The sequence below is a fragment of the Idiotropiscis lumnitzeri genome, chromosome 2 (genome assembly GCF_059441095.1).
Source record: "Idiotropiscis lumnitzeri isolate Australia: NSW breed Sydney's pygmy pipehorse chromosome 2, RoL_Ilum_1.0, whole genome shotgun sequence".
Lineage (NCBI taxonomy): Eukaryota > Metazoa > Chordata > Actinopteri > Syngnathiformes > Syngnathidae > Idiotropiscis > Idiotropiscis lumnitzeri.
The window spans coordinates 18426218-18437444 of record NC_142392.1 but is presented as its reverse complement, the minus strand read 5'-3'; positions in this window follow the sequence as shown (position 1 = coordinate 18437444).

Sequence of the window (11227 nt, the reverse complement as noted above, 5' to 3'; positions counted from 1 at the left end):
TCCGATTGTAAACATAAAAAAAGATGTAGAGTCTACATATTAAAACTGTTGCTTTATGTTATTTATATAGAATTTTTGTTTGAAATCCCCCTGGCTCTTTTTGTCTTTTCTATCTTATGTACGCATTAATAACTGTTTGGTTTGTTCATGTTAATAAAGTAAAAAAAAACTAAACAAAAACGTAGAGTAAATATTTATCATCCCATCAATATTCGCACCACAGAGTGCTGAGTTTCGAGATCCTCACAATAGTCGTTCTCAAAATGATAGATTTTTTAATCAATTTATCTTTGTTAAGGGATATTTTATTGACAATCCAACATTAATATACAAAGAACATGTACATGAGTACGAAATGTAAAAATATTGTGGTGGGGGGAGCTAATTTATTTTCTTCTTGGTAGAGGGGGCGTGACAGGAAATAATTGAGAACCACTGAACTAATATAACCCCGTTTTCCTCAACCAATGAGTCAGTATTCTTTGAAGTGGATTATCCACAGACTAAAAATTTGTAATTTAATTCATAATCTAATTTAATCCATCACAACATGATAATTCATCATATTCCTGTCATTTCCATCTCAAAATGTCGTTCCATTAATTGAATTATCGTAGTACATCCGTCGCCAAACTGAAGTATGGAACATTAGATGGGGTTTTTTTCATTTTGCATGACCTTTAACCTTGCATGTTCTGTTTCAACAAAATTGTATCTTTTATCAGTTTCCCTGTTTCATGAGTTGCTGCCGGGGGCACAAAGGAGGAGTTCAGAGAGGAATTTCACCCTCAGGGGCAATCCCAAACTTTTGTTTCCAGGACATTGTAACACTCTGGGCTGGTTTATTGTTCTTCTTATTGCAATTTTACTGCGTTCAGTCTTCCTCGAGACTGAATATGTTCTAGTGTGTGCCAAATAGTTAATCCTAGTTTCTCACTTTAGCTTTTCACAGTCAATATATGAACTTTTTCAACTGCACAATCACTTCATTGAGGTCTAATTATCAATTGTTTACCATAGTCAGACTTTTGCAGTCAAAGAGACCTGTTCCTTCACCGTACGTTAACGTTTTCATCACTCAGAGCTTTTCCGTGTTGACAAATCAGATTCCACGGAACATGCATTCATTCTTTTATGATCTTAGATTTCTCTATTTAAATGGTGACAAAATTATAATTATTTTTAACAGAATTTAATAAAAACGTCCACAAGCATAGGATGGATGTTTGGTTGGTGTTAGATGAACGGATATTAGGAGACTTAATTTTTTAGACAAACATCGATTATGAATGAACATGTCCTTTCAATGTATTTAACTTTGCCACGTCTTACCTTCACCCTCACTGTTCATAACAAAAAATATTTTCTTGTCAAATAAATATGCTTATATAAACTCAAGAAATTCCAAGTTTTGTTTTGAATTAAGTCACATAATTATACATGCATAGTTTGACACATGTTGTTCAACTAATGATTGTTTGTTTGTCCTTTACAAAAATAGTTTATAATTTAATTGTTACCAATTATTTGATTAATCAGTTGTTGGAATTCATTCATAGTCATGTTGACCCTTGGCCTTGGAAACATATTTTGAGTGATCAGTGGATGGCCCAACAGGTGTCACATACTTAATATTTAAAGTAGACCCAGCATGACACAAAATGGTGTGCTTGATCTACTTACTAAATGTAAGGTAACTTTTTGCATCACATTTTTATGTAGATAGTGCAAGGATTGTTTTGTAAAGGCTACTTCATTTCTTGTGTGGAAGAAATTAGATTTGCAAGTAAAATCCACTTAACTTTGCAAGTCAGGTTAGTTTTATTTTCGCAAGTAAAGTCTACTTTACTTTGCAAGCAAGTTAACTTGAAAAGTTAGGTTGCATTTACTGAAGTAATGTAGTTAACAAACTTGCAGAATTAAGTTGACTTCACTTGCAAAATTTAAACTAACTTTACATGTAAAATTAAGTAGACTTTACAAAACCGCTTTCTTATGCACAAGAAATTAAGTAGATGAAACAAGCACTGTCCTTGCTTTATAAACATAAATGTGTGATGCAAAAGGTTACCTTACATTTTCTAAGTAGATCAGCCCCAAAATTTTTATCAGTGTGGATATAAAAATACACGACATCTGTCAGCATAGTTTTGAAACATGATGACATGACAAACTTAATTTCTTTAACAACATATAACAACTGGAATATGTAAAATGTTAAATAATCAGTTCAAATTTTAAACTGGGAAAAAAAACATGGAGTTCACCCTCGCCCCTATTGGTTATTCTTTGGCATCCATTTTCTGCACTGATTTCATTTGGCATAAACAAATGTTCAGCAAACCGGCAAGTAAAAGGCAATTTTTAAAAATAAAACGGCAATAACCTTGAACGCATTTCCCCAAACAACTTAATGTTGTGATGCATATTTTTAACGTTGTTCTTTACAAAGCAAATGAGAGTAAAACGTATACAAACCTGCTTTGTGTAGCACAACACGAGGCTGGTTGCAAACTTCGCCCAGCAGTTGAAGATGTTGCTCGTTCTCTTCTTTTATTCCACAAAGTTCCTCTTTGTACTTGGGTGTCGTTCTAGCACACATTTTCAAACGCCAATCTCAACAAATCCGCACTTGATCTCTGCTTGACGATAACTCGCGTGCTTCTACTTTGTTCGACGAGACGAATGAAAGATGGCGTCGTTTTTTTCCTTCGAGAAAACCGCAGTCTGGACGGCACTAGAGCGGAAGAACAGGACACACCCCGCTGTGATATGATTGGCTGCTGGCTGTGTGGAGCACTGTCACCAACTCACCGACAGATGTCACCATTTACGATGCAAATCATTGTTATCTTCTTCGACACATTGGAAAAACGTACGATTTGAACCGTATGCACATGAACAAACATTTTTGTTCCCAAATATGAACTTGAGAGATGTATTGAATTTTACTTTTGTTGCTGGTTTTGTTTATACATCTGACACCATGTTGTTGGTTGGATAGTATTCCAAATCTATTTCCCTTTTATTATCAGTTGACATGATAAAGTGATACTTTATGTCAACATATTTGCCTTTTTACAGGGGTTTTCACCAGGTTGTGATGTGGTTGCGAATTTTAAATTAAAATATGTCACTCTTTTATTACCTAACTGTTATTGTGTTCGAAAATGATTTCGGTATTTATTTAAAGTACTTTAATATTTCATTATTCGTTTCAGTATTCATTAAACTACAATAATTCACCATTAATTTCAAGATTCATTGAACTCTTTTAGGAATAATTTAGTATTCAATGTTTAATCGTTACAGTATTTAATTTTTAAATTTTTGTTTCACCATTTTGTTCAATCTTAATCTTATGGAAAATTATTTAGCAAGTACCAACACAAGGTTTTTAAAGATAAAGATGTCCTTTAATAGTCCCACAATGGGTAAATTTGCAGTGTTACGACGGCAAAGATATGGATCACACAGAGGCGGTGGTGCAATGTAGCCGTTAATGTATGACATTAGCAGCAGACATTCAGAAAAAGCATGCAAATATACACTGTATATACGTATATACACAATCCCCATGTATATACACACTTACATCCCACAACATATACAAGTGTAAGGAAACACTCCGAATGTCTGTCCATGTTCCAGAGGGGAAATTAATAAAATGCTGCAATGATAAAAAATGCTGCAATGATAAGACGACTGCTGTGAGGATCGCTTCCCAGCCCCGGCTGGGAAGCGGTGTGGGTGGACTCTTAAATTGCAGACAAGGGAACATATGGTGGAAACAATATTTATTGTGGCCGGCAAAAAACAATTGGCAGGCGATAGGCAAGCAGAGTTGCTATCAGAGATAATAGTGGGTCTATACTTACAGACGTCGGGAGACGTGAACGAAAAACGCTGGGGGAACAATCTTCCCCCAGGAAAAGCAAAACGAGTAACAAAAGGAGCTTGCAACGCAAGAAAACCGAAAACGAGAATGTCCTTCCTCCAAAAGGTAAGGTTGAATCCAATCATCGAGAAACACAAAGCGAGCCGAAACGTAGCTGTAGAAATAAACAAAGAAACAACAAACACGATCAATACACGGAGCAAAGTTTGGCAAAGACTATAGCAAGGCACAAGGCGAGAGCAAGTAGGGCAATAATCCGACACGCAAGTGTGCGTGTCGGAGGCTTAAATAGTCCACAATTAAGTGATGATGGGTTGCAGCTGGGGAGTCTCGTGAACGCGTCCGCTCGCGGCCGCGTCGCCGAGCAACGCGCCGTCGACCACGCCCACTCGGCTGCAACACAAAGGCACGATCGTGACAACTGCAATGGTAAATGAAGGATTGTATTATGATTGCTGGCATTATTTTAAACACTTACAGGACAGAAGGTCAATTATTTAATTTAGCAGGTTCATATTTACTGAATATGTTAAACATTGATGAAACAAAACGCATTTATCAGATGAAAGTAGAAGTACTGTGCATAGATAGGATTGACTGGGATTGTAGTCATGATGTTTACTGTTTTATTATATTATTCTTGTTGTGTATTTAATCCTGCAAATAAGGATGCCACTACAGCGAGGTCCGATACTGTCGGCTTTATTGACATACGTTCAACCCCACACTGAACTGCGTAGCGCCCGCCCATTGTCCCAGCTCAGGCCAATGGACCATACCACAACATAAAGGGGGTGTCTGGGTTAAACCATCACCACCCGGTACATACACACAGATCACACCACAATTCTTATATGCTAAATTTATAGTACTCAGTTTAAATGTGTGAACTTTATTGAAATTCTCAGATTTGAGAACAAATTTGCGCACATAGCATTTCCATGAGCTGCCCTCACATTCACAGCACTTCATGGACAAATACGACAAAGTACATTCTCCACATTGGCTGTAGGGATGCAAACATACCAAATTGGCCACTGGAGGTGTCACATAGACGCTATCGCAAAAAACACATTCCGAAAGACATAACAATTGGAGATCGGAGCACACGCACATACACACTTACACATTCACACGCACCCCCACGTATACCTGCACACACATGTGTGACGGGCCACTCCTTTTGTGGCGATTTGCAGCACCACGTCGCTGTCGCTCCGATACACCACGGACACTCAGGTGGATTTTGGGATAGTTTCTTTAATTTAATTCTGCAACACAATGTAGCAAGAGCAAGAGTGAAGTCGCAACCAGCTCGAGATAATCACTCTGCAATCCTCGTAGCTCTAACTCACTGACAACACAAACAAATTAAATCTGACTCTATAAAACCAAACAAAGTACTTATTACAAGTGTGATCGTATAGTGTTTTAACTAGAATACAATTACAACCAACTTTCCTGGGAATACAATTCTATGACTATTTACAGTAAGAAAAGGAAAAAGAAGATATTCGCTCTCATTTACAGAGTGACCCTGAATGCATCACACGCAGCAGACACGTAGCAGAACGTGACTGCGTCACATCGCCAATGGCGGCAGCGCTTAACTGCAGGCTCGCGCAATTACATTCAAATAAATGAAAAACACGACAATGAAAACAAGATACAATAAAACAGAAAAGAGAATCACATTACCTGCAACACAATGTAGCAAGAGCAAGAGTGAAGTCGCAACCAGCTCGAGATAATCTGCACAACACACGTGTTTACAAATAAATTTAACAGAAGTTGACAAAATGTTACTTTTACAACAGTACAAGAATCGATGTGGGCTCATGACAATCAACTGAACTACTTGAGCGCACCACAGCAACATAAACGAACCAAATCATAATAATAATGTGCATTTGTTGGACGAGCAACGAGATGCGACTTACCACTCTGCAATCCTCGTAGCTCTAACTGACGCTACGCGGGATGCAGGTGCCACATTGTGTGCCATTGCGTCACTTCCGCCATCATTTAACAATGTATATATTTCACTCCGTTACATACACCCCCCTTAAATTATGCGGAAGTGCGGCAACATACATAAAGACAATGAAAGGACGAGTAGAAAAAAAAAATTGTGGTTGCCGGGCAACAATGCACAAAAGTGTCAATATCAGAAATCCTTCCTTAAGAAGTGCGGAAGAACAGGGTGGTTATAAACCCCATTCCCATCACAGACAATTAGAAATGCCATTTACATTTCACATAACTGCACATATTCACACCCGTTAACAGAGACCGTCTGTCAGGTTTAATCACCTAAGCATTCACTGAACATAGGCTAAATGAATGGAAGGAAAACAAGAGTTGATCTTTTACTCGCGAGGAGAACGAACGGAGGTGTGCTCAGTTACATCTCCAACTTCGTTCTGGAGCACACTCCGCTGAGCCCTCTATTTTATTAGGGAAGTCCCTAACAATACAATGTATTTGCACTAAGGGATGAAGGGGGAAGCACCAGCAGGAATATGTAAACATCTCAGACACAAGAGGAAAGACAGACATCAATGGCAGTCATCCACTGATTGAAAAGGCAGATATGCCCTTTTAGTGCTCTGGCACTAAAGTCTCAGAGGTGTGTCTCGGCACACCTCTTTTGATGTTGCAGTCGTTGATCCAGTCCTCAGGCATCCGCTTCTCTGTGAAGTCTTATCATCCATATGGTCAAACATAGGTCACGCTGTGGAACAATTCTTTTGCAATACTAATAGAGTAAAATATGGGATAACTTATATACATTCAACCTAACACCGTCGTTCCTAGTCATAAACAATGTCAAACCAGTTCCTAAAATAAATAGCAGTAGCAATCAAGAAAAATAAAAGCAGTCATACAACCATCCAATGGTCACACTAAACCCATACTAATGCTGGCATCCCTACTCTCTGGCATGACATCTCACATATAAGCCTATCAGGGGGCTTAACTGTCCTACCACACCTTGTGAAAGTCACAGAGCCCTGCATGTCATGTGGTTGTGTGCAAACTACTTCCTCTAGCTCAATTTCAACTGGGGCTGGGTCATTCAAGGCAACGGGTGAGTCTAAAGTCATATGTGCATGAGTGTCGTGGCTGAATTCCGATTCAGTACGGAGTCTGTGAGGCAGTTCTGCTGACTGGAGTCCCTCAGTGACATCCTCCTGACAGGGATCATCAGAGTCCTCTTCTCCTGAGAAGCACTCATGTTCCGCCACTGCTTGAACCGGTGACTGCATGAGCCAGTTCCCAGTGCGCACTTGAGCATCCTCCTGCTCATCAAGATTGGAACTCCTGGCACTCCCATTGTGTGCTTCCACCTGTGACTCTTCTGAAGACAATTGGTGCTCCATCCGCCCCGGGAACGTTAGGAAGTCAACTGGGAGAAGTAAGTTCCTGTGTACAACTTTCTCCCGACCAGTGTCTCCATCGCGGATCCTGTACACATTGATCGATGGCCTCACAGACACCACATCATAAGGGGTTGAATCCCAACGATCCGCAACTTTCTTCTTGCCCTTCTCACCTCGGCTGGCCAGCAGCACCCTGTCACCCACAGCCAAAGGTAGCCCTTTTACTCGGCGGTTGTAAATTTGGGCGTGGCGGGTCTGTTCTTTGACTGCATGTTGTTGAGCAATCTTTGCGGCCACATTGAGGTCTCTCCTCAAGCAGTTCACAAATTCATTGTGGCTGACAACATTGGTATTCTCCAAAACATGATGGAACATAATGTCAACAGGCAAACGAGGGACTCGTCCAAACATCAAGTAGAACGGTGCAAAGCCTGTGGTCTCGTGCACTGTGCAGTTATAGCAGAATGTCAACATGTTCAGCATCTGAGGCCATCTGGACTTCGAGTTTGGGGGAAGCGTCCGGATCATGCCTCCCAGGGTTCTGTTGAATCTTTCGGCAATACCGTTGCCCATTGGATGATACGGTGTCGTGTGGGACTTGTGCACGCCTGCCATCTCAAGAAGGTCCTTGATGAGCCTACTCTCAAAGTTAGCCCCCTGATCCGAATGGATCCTTGTAGGGAACCCATAGACACAGAAGAATTTGTCCCACAAGCAGCGGGCAACTTGCTTTGCTGACTGGTTCCTGCAGGGGAAGGCGAGTGCCAACTTTGAGAAATGGTCCGTCACAACAAGGACATCAGTGGTCTTCTTGTCACCAGACTCCGCTGTCCAGAAATCAATACACACCAGCTCCATTGGGAAAGAAGTATGGATGCTCTCGAGTGGTGCTCGGGCGTTTGGTTCAGGGGTCTTACCCAGGATGCATCTCTGGCACTGCTTTATGTGTCTCACAATGTCCTTCTCCATCCCAGTCCAGAAGAACCGTTCACTAGCCAGAGAGAGTGTTCTCGAACAGCCCTGATGACCAGCCGCGTCATGAACACCATGCAAAACTTGACGTTTCAGAGATTCAGGGGTGATGAACTGAAATACCTTCCGGTTCATGTGGCGGTCCCTCCTCACTCTGTAAAGAGTCCCATCACGAACCTTCAACTTCTTCCAGTGCCTCAACAACACAAGCGCACAGCGAGACTCGTCAGCTCTTTCGCGTGCATTGGGTCTCTTATGGCGCTGAACGTAGAAGAGCACTCTGCTCAACGTAGCATCTTGCTGCTGCAGATTGCGTAACTGGCTGTAGGGGATGGCAACAGAAGGATCCTCTTCTGGCAACTGTAATGACGACGGGGTTGCGCCGGGTAGCCAGGAGACACCGCCAGTTTGCTGGGCATCCAAAACAGCAGACACCTCCTCAGCACCAATAGCACAGCCGGGCGACTGATAGGGAACTTGCCCTTGGGGAGCTTCTTCATCGGCAACACCCCCAGCAGTGTGGACAACCTGGCAGTTGGTGGTCAAACGGAAGGCATCCTGTACAGTGTCATTAACAACTCCTTTGACTTCTTCCAACAAGGACAGATAGGGTTCTTTCACCAGACGATGACTCACGCAAGACTGGACAAAGGGTTCACGGCTCAGGGCGTCAGCCACCGTGTTCTTGGGTCCTGGAACGTACTTCAAGTCAAAGTCATATGCTGCCAGCTTTGACACCCATCTCTGTTCGCAGGCATCCAGCCTGGGCTTCGTCAGAATATAGGTCAAGGGGTTGTTGTCAGACCACGCAGTGAAGTGTCTACCTTTAAGCCAGTGGGGGAACTTGTCACATATGGCCCACTTCAAAGCAAGAAATTCAAGCCTGTGCGCTGGGTAGTTCAACTGGGCTCGCGATAGTGTCTTGCTAGCAAAAGCCACCGGTCTTGCAACCTTCTCATCAGGTTGGAGCTGGGAGAGAACGGCTCCAATGCCATCAAATGAAGCATCGACTGCAAGGATGAAAGGCTTCCCAAAGTCAGGATGGGCCAATGTCACACTGTGTGACAAGTCGTGCTTCAAGGTCTCAAAGGCTTCCAGACACTTAGCAGTCCAGTCTTGTGCTGTTAACTTCACATGACTCGAAGCGTTCAATGCCGATCTCGCCCCTCGTTTGGCTTTACGACCAGTTCTTTGGCCCGAAAGAAGTTTGAAAAGGGGTCTGGCCTTTATGGAACAATCTTCAATAAAATGTTGATAGTACAACACCATGCCCAAAAAAGATCGGATCTTCTTCTGTGAGGGAGTGACGCCATCACTGTCCATCAAGTCGGACACCTGCACTTGGTTTATGGCCTCGACTTTCCCAGGGTCTGTCTGCACACCCGACTCAGAGATGACATGGCCGAGAAACTTCACTGATCTCCGAAGAAAGTGGCACTTCTTTGGCGCGAGCCTAAGATTATGGTTCTTCAAGCGGGAGAAAACTAACTCCAACCGCTCAAGCGCTATCTGTTCTGTCGGACCAAAGACCATCAGGTCGTCAAGATAGCACAAGAGGCTAGTGAAATTCTCGTCCCCGAAGATGGAAAGCATCATCCGCATGAATGTGGCTGGACTGTTTGATAGACCTTGCGGCATCCGGTTGTATTCATGCAGGCCAAAGGGAGACGAAAAAGCCGTGTACTTCTTGTGATCCTCAAACAAGGGTACGTTGTAGAACCCTGATGTGAGGTCCATGGTGGAGAAGAAGACATTCCCCCCAAGTGCAGCAAGGGCATCAGCTTGATGAGGCAGCGGGTGTGCATCACGCAGTGTCCTCGCGTTGAGCCACCTGAAATCTGTGCAAATGCGCAAATCTCCATTCTTCTTCCACACAAGAACCAAGGGAGATGCATACTCACTGGTAGACTTTCGAATTATTCCCTTCTCTTCCATCTCATTGAGAGCGATCCTCAGCTTCTCGTACTGACTCGGCGGCACTCTCCGATAAGGTAGGCGGAATGGTCTCTCATCCACTAGGTGTATTTTGTGCACAAAGTCAGATGCCTCCCCACAGTCCATCCTGTTTCGTGAAAAGATAGACTCATGTCTTTCAATGATTTGGAAAAGTCGGTCCCTCCACATGTCAGACACAGCACACTCATCCAGATCCAGATCGTGCAGTCCGAGCTTGTCCAATGCGAGCCTAATTTCTTCCTTGGACTTTGGCTTTACAGCCTTAGTGACAGACTGAGAGAGAACTTGGATGTTATCAGGCTGAGACAGATCTTCAACAGCGATGCAAGGAAACACATCTGCCAGTTTTGAGTTCCTCTTCAACATCACTTGTTCACTGGAGGGGTTGATGACTTTCACTGGAAGCCATCGATCACCCCACAACGAAGCAATAACTCTGCCAACCAAAATCTTCCTTGATCTGCACCTTGATTGAGTTGGTCCAATCATGACTGTGCTGCCGATCGACATCGGTGCGGAGGCAGGAAGCTTAGCCCAAACAAGGTGTTCACTATTCGATTGCAGCATCACACATTGACGTAACTTCAGAGTGCCAACTTTGTCAGGCACATTCATACCTCTCCATTTCTCTGTGTTGGAAAGGAGTGATAAGAAGTGGTGGGAGTCCTCATCAATGGCACTTCTGGGCTCAGATATGAGTCGCCAGTAGCTGTCAGTCCTCCTCATCAGCTGAAGAATCTTCTTGATGGCATTACTACCCAGAATTATGTCATCCGTTTGTCCAGGCACCACAAACAGAGGAACAGCCAACTTGCAATCATACACTTCCATTTCCACCTCACATACTGCCGAAGGTGTCACCTGAAGACCTCCACATCCAATAATGACATCATCCGCAGAGTAACGTTTCATCTCCGGGTGGAACTCCAACAACCGTGCCACAGCAGACTCACTTATTGTGCATCCAGTAGAGCCGCTGTCAATCATTGCTGTCAGGGAAACACCTGCTATTGTGGCA